The sequence below is a fragment of the Dermacentor andersoni genome, chromosome 2 (assembly GCF_023375885.2).
Source record: "Dermacentor andersoni chromosome 2, qqDerAnde1_hic_scaffold, whole genome shotgun sequence".
Lineage (NCBI taxonomy): Eukaryota > Metazoa > Arthropoda > Arachnida > Ixodida > Ixodidae > Dermacentor > Dermacentor andersoni.
In genome coordinates, this window is record NC_092815.1 from 29,014,755 (window position 1) to 29,031,733 (window position 16,979).

Consider the following 16,979-nt stretch of genomic DNA (forward strand, 5'->3'; position numbering starts at 1 on the left):
TAACTATTATGGCACCCTACCCACTAAAGTACTGAATTATGTACAATTACCTCGGCATGATGCTCTTTACAGACCCAATAAGGAATAAAGCGAATAGATTTCTTTTGTTCTCTCGCCCGTTTTCGTGGTCGCTGGTAAGCTGTAGGCAGACGGTGGTACGCTGTCGGTGGTTGTTTCATCGCCGATACAAAATGAATCTGTCCTCGCGCAACCGAACTGCGAGGCGCGTTCGACGCCGAACACCAGCAGTAAATATAGCTTATTAAAAAGCCACTGATGAGAACGTAGTTCGCACAATTCTATGAGTTATAAATATGGCATTTGCGACGGTAAAATAAATATTTCTTCAAATTTTATTAAACATCCAGAACTATTCCGTAGGTTGTGAATATAGGCAATGGAATGACAATGCGGAGGTAGACCTTGGCTCCGCTGAACACATTCAATTGTAATATCATCTAGTTTGCTACTTGCTTATATCGATCAAGTACAATGTATTGAATGTGCGATACGTTATATTCTACTCAGTGTGCCGGTATTCATATACATACCACAGTTGCACGCGTGCCTACGGGTGAGTAAAATTTTCTCTGATCATATAGAGTTGTGCGCGTAAGCGAATAGCCGAGCCTGCCTGCACATGCTGTCGCGCGAGAGCGTTGGGGCATCTGCAGGTTTATACGGCGTGGTTCAGGAAGGAGCCACCCCCCTCTGCTCCCGCCACCCTCTCCCCCTGTGGTGGCTGCTGGAAAGGGCTCCGGTACCGCTATAAATATGTACTGATTAACGGTTCCCGCAGATCTTCTTTTTTTTAACCTTTCGTCCAAACTGCGGCGCTGTGTGGTCCAGTTTATTTCGCAGACTTCAAAGTATTTTCGACTATTTGTATGTATATGCGTGTGTACAGAGAAGAGATATGCGTACGTGCGTGTGTGCGTGCGCGTGTGTTGGGGGAAGATGATAGGGTTGCGCTTGTTTGTAGGTGGGTTCACGTGTTTACACGAGTTTGCACGTGTGTACTCGGTTGACCAGGGCGGAATGACGTCCTTGCGTCGAAATTTTTATACATATTAAAGTCTTTCAAAGGTCAAAATTAGACTGGAGATTTTTCTTTTTTTCATTGTGCTTGTTTCTTTTCTTACGTTGACAGTCAGCAACACCCATCTTAGAGCATCCGCATCCGTGCGAAAGACAAAAAAGAAAAAAATACAGATGAAACAAAGTGCCGTACACTGTACGTACAGGATGCCCCAACCATCATGCACCAAGACTTAAAAATATGCAGATGCCACGTAGCTGGACAGAACCAAGGTAATGTTGTTTTCTGTCGCTTGGATATAGTCAGATTATAATTTTTGCATTCCGCCTAAGTATATAATTAGTCTGAATTAATTAAACAACTTTTTAAAAATTTTAATTAGACGAAAAGTTTTCATAAGAAAATTATATAGCAACATGAAAAACTCCTGATACAGTTTGCTCAATACGTGCTACATAAAAGTGTTTTTCCGAGCGTGAAAAAAGCCCTCGAATACACGCAAAGTGCCTCGAGCGGCCAGTCGCGCGGCAATTTTGCGCGTATTCGTGTGCTTCTCTCACGCTCGGAAAAAAACACTTTTATGTAGCACGTGTTGAGCAACAGAAAGCTGTATCGGGAGTTTTAAGGCGAAAGCCTTAAGTGGCTCATACCCCCGATGGTCTTGAAGAAAGCACGTCGTCCGGTCCAATGGTACAAAAACTGTCATCATCCGCAATGGCTCATACCCCCCTAAGCAAGCAAAAAATGCAATGGATCATCCCTCTCGGAATGCAGAGGCTACAAGCACTCATCAAAGTGAAGCGTACAGTGCATATATTCAATGGAGTCACGCATACAGTGTACAGAAACGCGGAGTCTAGTCGAGCGTTACAAAAAAAAAAAAAGCACGTGACCTTCTCAATGGCTCGTACTCCAGTAAGCAAGAAAAAATAAATAAGGAAAGATGCAATGGCTAAGGCTGAGGTTACAAGCGCTCAGCAAAGTGAAGCGAACAGTGCATGCATTCATTGAAAACACCCATACAAGACACAGCACAGAACACGTTTCAATCCCCTGCTGAAAGGATGCAACGTAAATTCGAAGATAAACGTCGTTGGGGCGAGTCTGACCAACGCCATACGAGCCCGCGAAGCCGCAGCTAAGCGTCGAAAACGAGCCGAAGAAGCCGAACTGCGAAAGCAGCAGCGCGACGATGCGAGACGGCGCATTAAAGAGTGTGCAGCAGGCTTTCGCCTTCACGTGTTACAGGAATGCAACATGCTACCGAATTTGTCATGTTGCTCTGCGATTTTCTTACTGACACTCTTTCTGTAATTATAATATTTATAATTACTGTAATTATAATATAATAAAAAAGCCCCGTTGCCATCACGTGGCTCATACCCAGTTCGCTCTCTGGCTGCGCCGTACCTGCTGTTGCTGCGTTGGTCGCTGCTTCTCTACGACCCGAATAAACCCCGGGTACAACAGGAATTCTGGAACTTCGCAACCGGACACTGCAGCCTGTCTTCATTATGCCGGAAGAAGGACCACCGCAACCACAAACCGCGGCCCCGGTGACTACCGGGGTCTGCCCCGGCCCGTTGCGTCAACGCAACCCACCCCATCTTCAGCGGTACCGAAGACCATGACGTAGAAGACTGGCTCGCTGACTACGACCGGGTGAACATCCACAACCACTGGGACGACACCAAAAAACTGAATTACGTGTCGTTTTATTTGAGCGGTGTCGCCAGCGTGTGGCACCGCAACCACGAACGTGATTTCACGACGTGGACGGCCTTCAAAACTCACGTGATGGAGGTATTCGGGCGCCCCACCGTTCGCAAGCTTCGCACCGAGCAACGTTTGCGCGGTCGTGCGCAACAGTGCGGGGAGACATTTACCAGCTAAATAGAAGATGTTGTCTATCTCTGTAACCGCGTTGACGTCACAATGGCTGATGCTGAGAAGATCCGCCATATCTTAAAAGGCATTGAAGACGACGCCTTCCAGATGCTGTTGGCGAAAAATCCGGCGACAGTCTCTGAACTCGTCAGTCTCTGTCAAAGCTCGACGAACTCCGCAAACAGCGCATAGCCACCCGCCAATCTCCTCCTCAGGCGACTTCAATGTCGTGCTTGGCTGTTGCCCCGGATAACACGTCGCTGCTGCTACAGATCAAGGAGTTCGTCCGTGAAGAGGTGGCTCGTCAGCTTTCTCTGATTCCACTTACACACGGCCAGTCGAGTTCTCCGTTGGCGCCCGCTCTCCAATCTGTCATCAAGGAGGAGGTAGCCGACCACCTTCCACCTTCTCTCCAGCAGGCTCCGATTGCCGCTCCCCTGACGTACGACGAAGTCGCTACGAGGCCTGCACCACAGACCTACGGTCCCCTTCGCCCGCCTTTGCGCCCGCCCGTATCCGCTCCAGTTCGGCCATTGGTACAGTATGCACGACCTCAAGACCATTGGCACGCGGAAGACAATCGTCCAATTTGTTTTTATTGTGGTCGTGCTGGACACGTAGCATTTCACTGTCGCCTCCTTACACCGAACGTCCCCAACAATGTGCGTCCATATGCGCCACGTTTCCAACAACGCCGCAACTATCCGGACAACTTTGAATCTCCTCCTGCCGTCGAAACCGCATTCTCCGCTCGCCGTTCACCTTCTCCTCGCAGCCGCTCCCTTTCCCTCATGCACCGTCGGCGGAGCCCTCTGCGTCAGGAAAACTAAAAATCGCAGTTCAGGAGCCGAGAACTGCGGTGCCTGCGAAATGTATAAGGCCTCACACTTCCCCGAAAAACGTTATTGAAGTCGCAATAGAAGGAACATTAACGCTAGCACTTGTCGACACCGGCGATCCACTTTCAGCGATAGATGCCCGCATTTGCCTCAAGATAGGAAAAGTGACGACGACGCTTTCTGGATTGTCCCTTCGGACTTCCAACGCGTAGCACGTCGAGCCATCCGGCGCCTGCACCGCTCATGTCGTCATTCAGGAGGTCCTCTATATCACAGAATTCATCGTGTTGCCATCATGTTCACACGATGTCATATTAGGTTGGGACTTTCTCTCCACACATCATGCGATCATTGACTGCGCCCGCGCCGAAATCGAGCTGTTTCAGTTTTCGGGCGATATTATCACTGACCACAGGGACCCTTTCTGAAGACTGAAGCGGCGTTTCTGAAGACACCGTTATACCTGCCTGGTCTAAATAAATAAATAAATAAATAAGTTAAGACTAATTATGTAATTAGACGGAATGCAAAAAATAATCTGAGTATCTCCAAGCGACTGCAAATAACATTACCTTAGTTCTGTCCAGCTATATACGTGGCATCTGCATATTTTTAAATCTTGGTGCATGATAGTTGGGACACCCTGTATAAGTTATACATAGAAGAGCGAAAAAGGTTGGCACCTCCAATTAGAGCATATGTAGGCCTTACTTATATATCTTTAACTGGTACGACATAGCACTGTTGATGAACTTTAATTCAATACGTTAATTATTATATTTACACGTACAAATACTCACTCTAATACAGATATAAAGAATAGTTGTTTTATTGCAGTTAAAGAAATTCATAGCGGAACACTCTTTCGGAGGTTCTTTCGATGTACACTAGCTGGTAATATTGAAAAGAAGAATTGTCATCGACTCGAATGTAGCATGAAGCTACAAAGGAAACCAATACGGGTTGCTCAGAAAGCTTCGAAGATCAGGAAAAAGTCGTTCCGGACCAGGTCCAATTTTTTTATCAACTGCCAAGCATTTGTTCTGAGAAATCCGTATATCTTCTTTTTCTTCTTTTGTGGCTTCGTGTTGCATTTGGGTGGATAACATTCTTCTTTTTTTTTTTTTTTCATTTCATGAACCTTCCTACACCTTGCGGGATTCTGCAGGACTGATTTGCCATATTTATTGATATATACATATATATGGAAAAGCTGTGGAAAGAAGAATTATGGGTGTAACGTTAAGGGATACGAAAAGAGCAGATTGGGTGAATGAACAAACGCGAATTAATGAGATCTTACTTGAAATCAAGAAAAAGAAATGAGCATGGGCAGGACATGTAATGAGGAGGGAAGGTAACCGATGGTCATTAAGGGTTACAGACTGGATTATAAGAGAAGGGATGGTAGCAGGGGGCGGCAGAAAATTAGGTGGACGGATGAGATTAAGAAGTTTTCAGGGACAACATGGCCACAATTAGCACATGACCAGGATAGTTGGAGAAGTATGGGAGAGGCCTTTGCCCTGCAGTGGGCGTAACCAGGCTGATGATGATGATGACCATGATATTGCGCACGACACCGACCGCCTCACGCCAAATCAAACAGTGTGGAAATTGTCGTCAGTCACCGAAACTGAGGTGATGCCGTCGTAAGGAATGTGTAACTGTCATATCGCCTGACCATGCATGTAGTCAACTGCGAATGTACTCGAAAATATTTCGAATCTCACTCCTCAGGGGAGACATACGTTTATTGCAGTGAGGAGTGTGCTGTGAACTGTATCACTTGGGACCATATAACGAAACGGCGAACACCGTTTCACGACGCGGAAGGCGTGCAGTATTTTCTTTCCTCAGAAGCGAGTGGAAGTGCCGCATCCAATAGCGCGTGCTTCCATAGACCAGTGGCGCCTATAGTGCACATATGGCGCCCACATTCGTTTTCTATGGCTGCCAAGCATTTCTTGTTTGGTTGTGTATAGTTAGTTAATACCATGTACTGCGATGGAAAACGCACATAAAGAGCGCCCAGATTCATATAAAGGGTGTGTTTCTTTTTTTTTTTAAGCTGCGCCTTGTTTTTTAAAGATTGCCTGTGGCAGATAACCCGCCGTGGTTGCTCAGTGGCGGACTGCGGCGTGTTAGGCTGCTGAGCACAAGGTCGCGGGATCGAATCCCGGCCACGGCGGCCGCATTTCGATGGGGGCGAAATGCGAAAACACCCGTGTACTTAGATTTAGGTGCACGTTAAAGAACCCCAGGTGGTCGAAATTTCCGCAGTCCTCCACTACGGCGTGTCTCATAATCAGAAAGTGGTTTTGGCACGTAAAACCCCATAATTCAATTCAATTCAATTCAATGGCAGATATCACAATTTTAACCCTTCATATAAATTACTCGATGAGGCGGCCATTATTTCTACGAGAAATTAGAATGTTCAATTGCGGGTGCGTGTTCAAACGGGTGCGTGTGCTTGTGCACGGCCTCTCCGAGATCTGGTGGCGCGACGTTATTCAGGCTGTGCCGTGTCCGCGACGGTTCATTTGTGTGCGAGCATCTATTCATCGTCCCATCTATCTACTGCAACCATTTCTTAGATGCTTTGTGGGCGCGTTTGAATCCAGCACTCGAGTCTTAGCGTCTCCTCCGCCATTTAAATGCGTGTCCGAAAGCGAGGTCTTCGTTGTTTACTGCTGAACCTTTTCTATTTACCCACGAACTCGCCTTTATTGCGACTTGAGCTTTTTGGGAATATCGCTCACTTTGTGGTATGATGTCCGTATGTAACCTCTTTTGCTCCAAATTGGGTCACTGGGCGTGCGCCACTCGGTCGGTATGTCCCCAGACAGACATCAACTTGGACCGCTGGCTATGCGCCACAGGTGGAGGAGGAGGATGGAACTTTATTATAGCAGAAACCATTGCGTGGTTTATTCCTGGGTGGTTCCCTCTTACAGGCCTGAACTGGCGATCGCGGCTCGCCGGGCCTGGTCGAGGGTCGAGTTGGCTTTCCCAGGTCCAGTTCGGCGAGTCTCGCCTCCCAAGACCACGTAGTGGGTGTGTGTGCTGTGACTCGTGGCGAAATTGCGTCGCCCGGACGGTCGGTGCATTCGTGTGTTATGTGCGCGAGTGTCGCTGTGTGGTTGCTACACCAGGAAAATGTCCGGGACGTATATCTGGGGAGATTGCGTGTAGACGAGACAAGTGTGGATAGGTGTTCGTTTGTAGGCGGCGCCATTCCCTTGCCTAGAGTTTATTGAGAGCTTTGTGTGAGGGAGCGTATTGTGTTCTTTCGGGACGCTGGTCCTATAGTATTCGTCGACTTATGATTAATAACTCGTGGATCGCTCGTCAGTCTGTCGGGGGCTGAAGAACGGTGTGGTATGCCGCTCTGCTAGTGAGACCTCAAGCTGCGCAGTCCGCCTCTTCGTTGCCTCGCAGGCCTTCGTGCCCGGGTCACCAGACGATACCGTGGGTCCATTCTAGTGAGCGGCCCAGGATTCGAATGGCTTGTATAGGGAGTGTTCCATTCATGTATAAACGACACGCCACTTGTAAGTCCGTAAGGACGCGGGCGGATTTTCCCTTGCTCTCGGCGTCGCGAAATGCGAGAGCGATCGCTGCTGCTTCTGCTGCTGCGCTGCATGTGGCGCGGATGGAGGCAGAGGCTACCAGGTTCCCCTGATTGACGATGGTGATTGTGTATTTATGCCCACGACGTGGTGACAAGGGATACGGGCTAGCGATCGTGTAATATGTATCTGGGTCTCTGAAACAGCGTTTGCGCAACATGCGGGCACGCGCTGCTCTTCTCTCTTGATTGTGGGTGGGGTGCATGTTCTTGGAGATAGGGTCTACTACAACGCTCTCTCCAATGTACTTAGGCAGGAGTTGTGTTTCTTCTTCGCAGTACTGGGGTGTCAGCGGGTACCCTAGCCGTTGAAGAAGGTCCCTTCCCTGTTGTGTCTTGTTGAGGCACTCTCTGCGCTATGAGCGTGGCACTTGCTAGCTCCTCAGAGGTGTTGTATACCCCTAGCGCTAGTAATTTCTTTGTGCTTGTGCTTGACGGTAGCTGTAAGACCGTTTTGTACGCCGTTCTTATAAGAGTGTCCATGCGCTCTGTCTCGCTTTTGCGCTTGACTTGATACGGGAGTGCGTACGTGACACGGCTGATGACGAGGGCTAGTACCAGTCTTAAGGTTTCGTCCTCTGTGAAACCATCGTTGCTGCGCGCTACTCTGGCGATGAGTGATGCGATGTTTCTTATAACGTGATTTAATTTCTCTGAGGCTACCTTTATGCCGTTGTTCTCCTGGACGTGTATACCTAGTAAGTGTGCTGTCGGGACGCGCTTTATAGATTGCTCGGCAATCTCGAGATGTATTGCTGGGGCTCGATGTTTCTTAGCTTGCTTAGGCCGGACTTGAAGGTACTCCGACTTGTGTGCATGGGGCACATCTCATTCCTGCTGTGGTTAGATATGACTCGATGTGTCCGATAGCTGTGAGTAATGTGTTTTCTCTGTCGCCGCCGTATGAACCCTTGGTTGCACATAGAGTGATATCATCGTGATAGAATGCACATCCGAATTTTGGGATGTTTTCCAGTTGTAAAGTACGCAGGTACTGTGCCCGAATGGACAATAACTTGGTTCGCTTGAAGAAAGCACCAGGTATCTGCCATTACGTAATGGTGCCACTCCTGGCCAATCACCCAGAATGGATATGTGCCACACTGTTTAAAAAAGAACACTTAAAATTGTTTCGGTGCTGGGCTGAATAGAACCTGCGCCACACGAATTCCTCAACGCGCCACGCATCTCGGAGGCCATGTGTGGACTTTCTGTCGGCACCGCTAGACGGCGCAGCATGTCCATAGGGAAGCGCGAGAGAGGAGTCCGGCCGCAGTACACGGCTCATACACACCGGCACGCCACCGGTGAAATCTTGGAGGCCACGTGGAGGGCTCATATAGGACTTATCGTCCTATATGAGGCCTAGGTTGGCTGTCCGAGGTCAAAAACATACCGGAGCAAATTTGAGCCACAGGATGAGGCATGTGTGTGCTTCAAAAAAATGTCGAGCACGCTTAAGCTTCGCCTTTAAGAGTGGAACGCGATAGATTTGAAAGATCCCTGACACCATGTCAGGCTTCCTGGAAGCCGCAGGTTTCTTGCGGTTGCGTGGAGGCGAGCGCGATGTGTTGCTGCAAGGAACCGAGCGGGCCGCGCCGCTCGGAAAATGGGTTTGTGTTTCGGTGTAACAGAATTATGTTTTCTGGCACATTCAAATTAAACTCCGACGCTATCATGTCTGTAGGTTGTGTTGAGGTCGTACTTTACGATTTTTCTTACGTATTTTACTTTGAGGAGTTCAAGTAGTTCAGTAAGACATCTGCGCCATGCTGAAGGCCTGCGTGGTTGTGGTCCGGAATGATTTTTCGACAAGCGATGTCCAACGCCACTATCGTTTTTTTTTTTTTTTTTTGCGTCCTTAACGCTATCGCATTAAAAGCCTGGGAATGACTCGGTACAACGCCAAGATATCGACTCATCAAGACCCGCAGCGTTGAGATTCAAAAAAGATGGACGGATTAACTGATCATTGTCTGGATCAACTGGTCGAAATATGTAAGCGACGATTAGAGTATTTGGGGACAAAAAAAAAAAGCAGGAAAGAGTTGGTAGAACCGGAGTCATTGCAAGCGTAGGTAATGGTACAATAGAGCGATAGAAGTTTTACGTACGAAAATTAAGATCAAGATCAGATAGGTAAAAGGCTAGATGGCATTAAATACAGTAAAATATGAATAACTAAAGTAGGCTTGTCGACCTTTTGTCTCCGTCCTCTGTCAAAGGTGAGGCCAATAAACATCATTATCATCGAAGCGCGAGACGGGAGTACGTGGCCACACCACGCGCCTCATCAAGCCCTTTAATAAACATTCTGCATTTCTACATAAGACAACTCTGCCTCGTCACTTGCATTGCAACAATTATCATAATGATCATCATAGCATAGAAAACATATCACGAACTACGCACCCATCATAAATTGCCAATCGAATTAATGTCGCTAATCATCTCCAAGGGATGGGTGGACTGCTAATTATAATATAAAATAATAATAATAATAATAATAATAATAATAATAATAATAATAATAATAATAATAATAATAATAATAATAATAATAATTAATAATTAATAATAGTAATAGTCATGGAATAAGAAACTTACTCATCACAATAGTCTGAGCAACGATTCCTCTATCAAGACACATCCACCGGCCTGCAGCATAGAAGACAGTGTGCAAAATGCTGCAGAAGTTATGTGCGATGATTATCCGTGAGAATGGTGATAGTAATTCAGCGTTACGATGCATTATGAGACAATTTATAAGTTTTTATGTATGTTTATTGCGGCTAGATAATGACGCTTACGGCGATTATTCTGATTCTCCAAATATGATTCACTGCCCATATGACAGCGAGGACAGTGCATACTAAAGTACGAGTGACATGTATTTGTGTGTTTGTCTCTTTTTCCCCGCTATTTTGGTTCCAAAACATTACGTACCGACTAGCCCAACAGCAAACTCTACTGAAGATATGCTGCCAATTTCAAATGTTGTATATATATATCTTGTCAGTATGTCAACAAGTACATTTCCGCCCGTCTGCGCCACGCACAAAGCTTGGGCCAACAAACCGGCTTTTGTACCGGCCGCTCTTAGAGTTTATCCAGGAAACAAGCTTTTATATTTTTACCTGAATTATTCCGCAGGTTGTACTTGCCCGATAAAAAAATAAGTACGTATCTACTGTCCTTGCTGTCGGTATTAACTCTGAGTTTTAATTTAAACCACGAAAGAAGGAATTTAATATTTCATTCTGTGAACAACTAGAGTATATAAATTACAGCGCTACCTTTTCCTGTCTCTTATCTTCTTTTGCAGATAATGCAATGTGGTAGAGCATCCGTATAACGGTCCTGGGGTTTTTGGTTGTAACACAATTAATGCCTAGAATGTTTAAATGAATATTATTTCACTGCTCCGAGGTCAAATAGCTCGTCAGAGTCAGGTAAGCGGATGGGAGTAAGCAAGAAGTTGCTAACACTTTTAAAATATATATTATTTTCAATGCAATCGTATTTGTATAAGTAGTATTGGTAGAACTATGCAAATGAGTCGCGAACTGTCCTATACTACTACACCCTTCGCTGTCGTCTGCTTGGCTGCCTGCATGCACCGCGGCGGGTTGGCGCGGGTGGGTTTATAACCTCTTCTACGTCTCCGGTTTTTCGCGAAGCCTCTTAATAATGAAAGGACAGCAGAGAAAGAAAAGCTAGAACATTTGAAGACGAAAATATTTGCATTTCGCCAATTGCGTCACATCGGGGACTCACGCTCAGCGGCCTTGTAATTGTTCTTTTTTTATAATTTTCCTTCTTATTCACGATCCTCTTGCCATTTCATCGGATGTTGTGTGCTATCATTTGTTTACACTGTTTTCTAAAGGTTCATTATTCTTACCTTTATAATTTGTTTTGACTGCGTGCTTGATTACTTGCGCGGGATTATCGCGCAGTGGTACGTGCTTCCACAATTTTATCTATAGTCAAAACATATTCGGGTGCTTTCCGTGAGAATGGGCAATATCAACTTTACATGTCGCGTCATTTCCTTACATCACATCGGCGGCGCATGCTTCGCAAATGACGATATCTTTTTCGTTTTGTTTACGTTTGCCGTTTGCAATTTGATCTATTATTATGTGTTGACATTTGCTCTCACTGTTCTTGCTCACCCTTAACTGAAATTAAGTGCTTTCTTTTTGTCTTGTATATGTCTTGAACGAGCTTGGGTTTGATTTTGATTTTTACCCTCTACTATGCCACATCGCACACCTAGCTGTAGCTCATGTTGGTTATTAATGCGGAAGCAATTTATGGCTCATGAGGCGGAAAATACGGCGTTGTCGGTGTTGGCATGACACTGATGGCCCAAAAAGTCAAGTGGGACAATCGAGGCGGTTGATGACGTCCATTAATCCAAAGTCAATTAAAGCAATGCCAATTAAGGTAGATTCAGCTAAAGCAGAGCGAATTAAGGCAGGTTTAATTAAGCTAGAATTCACAACGGCACTCAATATCACACCATTGGTAAGCGTCGAACCCACGGTCTTTGGTGTTAAGGCGAAATTAAATGAAGTACAGGCAATTAAGATGACCATTAAGGCGTTCGAACTCATGACCTTTAGTGGGAGTCGAGCCCACGAACTTTGGTATTAATTAAGGCGAAGTTAATTAAAGTAGAGTTAAGACACTCGAACCCACAGCCTTTGTTGGGAGCCGAAACCTCGACCTTTGGTGGGAGTCCAACCCACGACCCTTGGTGTTAATTAAGGCGAAGTTAAATTAAGACGACTGAAAGTGCATAGGCATCGCGAGGTGGTCGCAATGCTTTCGCATTGGGATAACCAAGGGCCCCTTAAAGTTTATTGTTTCACTTTTAACCACTGCAGCCTTGGCTGCCAAAGAGCAGCAGTAGTGCATGAATAAATAAATTCAGTGCTCAAGCTATTCCACGCTGCGCAATCGCTTTGTGTTCTGAGTCGTATCCCCACTCCACAGGCATGCTTCATACGGCTCAGAAAAAAAAAAAAAAAAAAAAACTTCGCGAACGAATATCACTTTACGCAGCTAAAACCTCTCATCAAACCCGTAACAAATACTGCTCTAATGCGGCGGCAGGAAAGCATTAAAAAATAACAATAAACGGCTCCGAACGCGCGCGCGCTTCGCCAACACACGGCCGGGCGGCCGAGCGCCGCACCGTAGCATGAGGATACATGGATGGATGGATGGATGGATGGATGGATGGATGGATGGATAAATGCTGCTGCTGCTGATGATTGATTGATTGATTGATTGATTGATTGATTGATTGATTGATTGATTGATTGATTGATTGATTGATTGATCGATCGATCGATTGATTGATTGATTGATTGATTGATTGATTGATTGATTGATTGATTGATTGATTGATTGATTGATTGATTGATTGATTGATTGATTGATTGATTGATGGATGGATGGATATTATGAGCGTCCTCTTTGGAACGGGGCGGTGGGTTGCGCCACCAAGCTCTTGCTATTATACTGCCTAACGTCCTACCTAGGTTAAACAATAAAAAAAGAAGAAAAAAAAAAAACACTAGGAACTCCCACAACCAAATTTTCTGATCCCCTATTGCGAACTGTGCTTTTGTACGTCTCCGTTTTTTGTCATTTCCCTACTTTTATTCCACCAATTCTCCAATCGCCTCTTACTAATCCCTATTGCGGACATGTTTACTTATCCACTGCTCTCGCTGAACTCAAGGGCTTCAAGGAGGCCAGTGGTGCCTAAATCGACCGCTGGGTAGACGTCTTCACATTCTAATAAAACATGCTCCATAGTCTCCCTAGCTTTACCGCAGCAAGCACATGCTTCTTCTTCCGTCTTATATCTCGCTTTTAGGTGCGTGTTCTAAGGCATGCCGATCTCGCTTCGAAAAGTAATGAGCTTCCCTTTGAGTTATCATAAATTGTTTCTTTCCTGATTTCGTTTTTTCCTCTTAAATAGTTGCTCATGGCAGGTTTCTTTTCCATTGCCGCCACCCATGAGATTATTTCGGCCTCTCTGACTTTCCGCTTGGCGTTCTTTGTTGTTGTGTTGCCCACCCTACAAGCCGCATACTTGCTGGTAAGCTTCCTAGTTCTCTTCCTCCACTGTGAATCAATGTTTTTCCTGTACAGATACCTCAACACTCTCCCAGCCCACCTACTTTCTTCCATATTCCTCAGTCGTTCTTTAACTCAATTTTACTGCGAGCTTCCCTCACTTCAAAACTAGTCCAGCCCATATCACCCTGCACAGCTTCATTTGTAGTCTTCCCGTGAGCGCCCAATGCGAGGCGACCCACTGACCTTTGGTTCCCATCGAGTCCTGATTGTACCCCTGATTTAAAGCAAACAACCGCATTTTCAAAAGTAAGTCCTGGAACCATTACACCTTTCCACATACCTCGGAGCACCTCGTACCTAATGTATCCCCATTGCGCTCTGTGCTTCATTATGGCTGCATTTATCTTCCCCTTCACTGTTATTGTTTTTTTCCTGTGTTTCCATATATCTATTGCCTTCGTTTATCCATATACCAAGGTATTTATATTCTGTTACCCGAAGTATTTCCTGGCCCTCTCTTGCCACTGTCTGTTCACTGTTTTCAATGAATACCATAACACGCGATTTTCGAACACTAAATTTCAAACCTAAATTGTTGCCTTTCTGTCCACAGATATTAGCCAGACTTTGTAAATTGCTTTGCTTGTTAGCTAGCAACACAATATCATCCGCATAAAATAAACCTGGAAGCTGCTGCTCTACTATACTCTACCCGCCTGTTTGTATGAGAGATTAAAACCGATATTACTTCCTTCTAGCGCCATCTCCATCCTCACCATGTACATCATAAACAGCAGTGGGGATAAAGGGCACCCCTGCCTCAGTCCCTTGTTGATATGAACTTTCTCGTCGCTCCTCATCCCTTCCCATTCAACGCAAACGGTATTTTTTAGGTAAATCTCTCTCAAAAGCTGTAGACAATCGTCACCTAAGCCTTCCGCTTCCACAATATCCCACAAAATGTTGCGGTCTACGTTGTCATAGGCTCCTGTAATGTCTAAAAAGGCCACATATAACCGTCTGCTTTCTACTTTTGATATTTCAATACACTGAGTAAGAACAAATAAGTTACAATCAAAACGCCTACCTATTCTGAAGCCATTCTGAAGTTCTCCCAAAATGCCATTATTCTCTGTCCATGCCTGAAGCTTTAATTTGATTGCCTGCATTGCTAGCCTGTATATTACCAATTTAATGGTCAACGGTCTATACGAGTGAATTCTATCTCTCTCCTCCTTAACTTTATAAATTAAATTCATTCTACTTTGTCGTCAACTGTCTGGTATTCGTCCATCTTTTAAAGTTTTTTCCACTGATTTCACCAGAGTTTCCTTACTTATTGGTCCTAGTTCATTAATCAGCCAAACTGGAACCTCGTCTAGCCCTGTGGCTGTGCGCTTAGGAATTTTCTTTTCGGCTTTCTTCCAGTTGAAATTTGTCAGCACCAGCTCCTTTTCCACCTGGGTCTCTTTCATGCTCTTTTTTTTTCTTCAAATACAACCTCTGCATTGCCTTGGAAAGATTCGGCTGTTATTTTACGAATGTAATTTATTGTCGCTTCTGCTTCCAGTCTGTTTTCATCTTCGTCTAGGATATGTTGCTGTATTGTTGTTGACTTCCTGCCTAATAATTTTATGTGGTTCCAAAATATTGTAGGTGCGGCCTTCTTTTTCTCACGTATTTCTGACAACCAACGTTCACTTTCACCTTTTAATTTTGCTTGCACCAGTATTTGAACCATAGACTTTTTCTCTCGGTATATTTCCCATTTACTGGCTACTTCATCCTGTGGCAACTGCGCCTTCTTTGCCTGCCTATGCTCTTGGGATGCTTTCTGTCGTTCGGCGATCGCTTCTCTCCCTGTTCCACCAGCTTTTTAGTTCCTTTTTTCCTTTCCAACGAACATGTTGTTTCTCTTTTCGTATTTCTGTCGTTACTACACTTAGAATCTCACTATATTCCCACTCTTTATTTGACCATTTTCCAAGTTCTTCCTAGACTCTAGTGACTATATTTGTTATTTGTTTAGCGTTCAAATTCGTACTGGCATTTCGCACTCCTTGCTCTCTTTCCCAACTACATATCCCATTTTCAAAATGATGCGTTTATGGTCACTCCCTTTGCTGCTATACCCTTCCTCATCAATGACCATTTCTCTCAAGTTATCATTAATTCCTTCTGTCATCAGACAGTAATCAATGGTTGATTTCCGGTTTCCCACTTCCCACGTGATCTGCCCTTCACACTTAGGCCCTGTATTCACGATAACGAGGTTATGTTGCTCACAAAGGTCTAGCATTGACTTCCCGTTGTTGCCGGTATAGCCATCTAAATCCTGTATGTGGGCATTCATGTCACCTAATAGGATAATTTCAGCACCATTCCCGAAACCTTTAATATCAGCGCTTATGCATTCCACTAACTCCTTGTTATTCTCTGTGCAATTATTTCCGGTCCAGAAATACGTAACGCCCAGCCAAGTTTTTTTTTTTTTTTTTTTCCCGGCTCATTGTACCTGATAACCAAAGATGCTCTTGACATTTTGAATTTACTCTTTTCCATTTGGCGCCCTGATGGATGAGCATTCCGACCCCTCCCTTTCTTTCCGACTTAGTTCTGTTGCACCCTTCCCAAGCATAATTCTCAATCACTGTCGGCTCTTCTGAGTCTCCAAGGTGCGTTTCTGTGACCGCATACACTCCCTTTTGTTCTCTATTTAACTGCTCTTCAATCTTTGCCCACTTTTCCTTTTTTTCTGCCGCCCTGCATGTTTATTAGCCTATTGCATGGCTAGCTCTCTTTCTTGCTTTCCTCATTTTTCTGTTATCGACGGCGATGCTCTTCCGAGGTTCCCCTAGAGGACCTTCTTCATCACTACCTACTCTGGCCTCCTGAGCGCCCGTGGGCCCCCTTAAGAAGCAACAGCGCGACCACCAAGTCGCCCGCCCACTTCTCGTGCCAGCCTGTCATTGAAGTGGATCCCGTCTCGTTTAATATCCCCACACCTTCTCACTTCCCTGTTTACTTCGACAACCTCGAAGCCTTTCTCTCGGCTCATTTTCCATATCGCCTCGTTAGCAGCCACAACGGCTCTTTGTACCTGACTGTCACGTACAGGCACCTCCGGAACCGTGCACACCACGATCTGCACCCGAGGGGGTAGCTCGCGCAAATCGTCCACCCCCTTCGCCAAGCGCTGGGCTAGTCCTGTCCCTTTCCTGTTTAGGACGTCATTTAGCCCACCTGCTACTAGGACAAGGTTGCGAACGTGGGCATTTTCCGCGAGCTTTTCTTGTGCTCGCTCCATGACAGAACCCAGTGTCCGCCCAGGAAATGTCCCGATGTCCCTACATGAGGACTGCTAGCAGCGCCACCGCCACAGTCATTCGAAAACAGACGTCACTCCCGTCGGCGGACGGCAGACTAGCCTATATTCTAGGGACATTACGTCGTTAAGATTCACGCTCAGGAAAGCAAG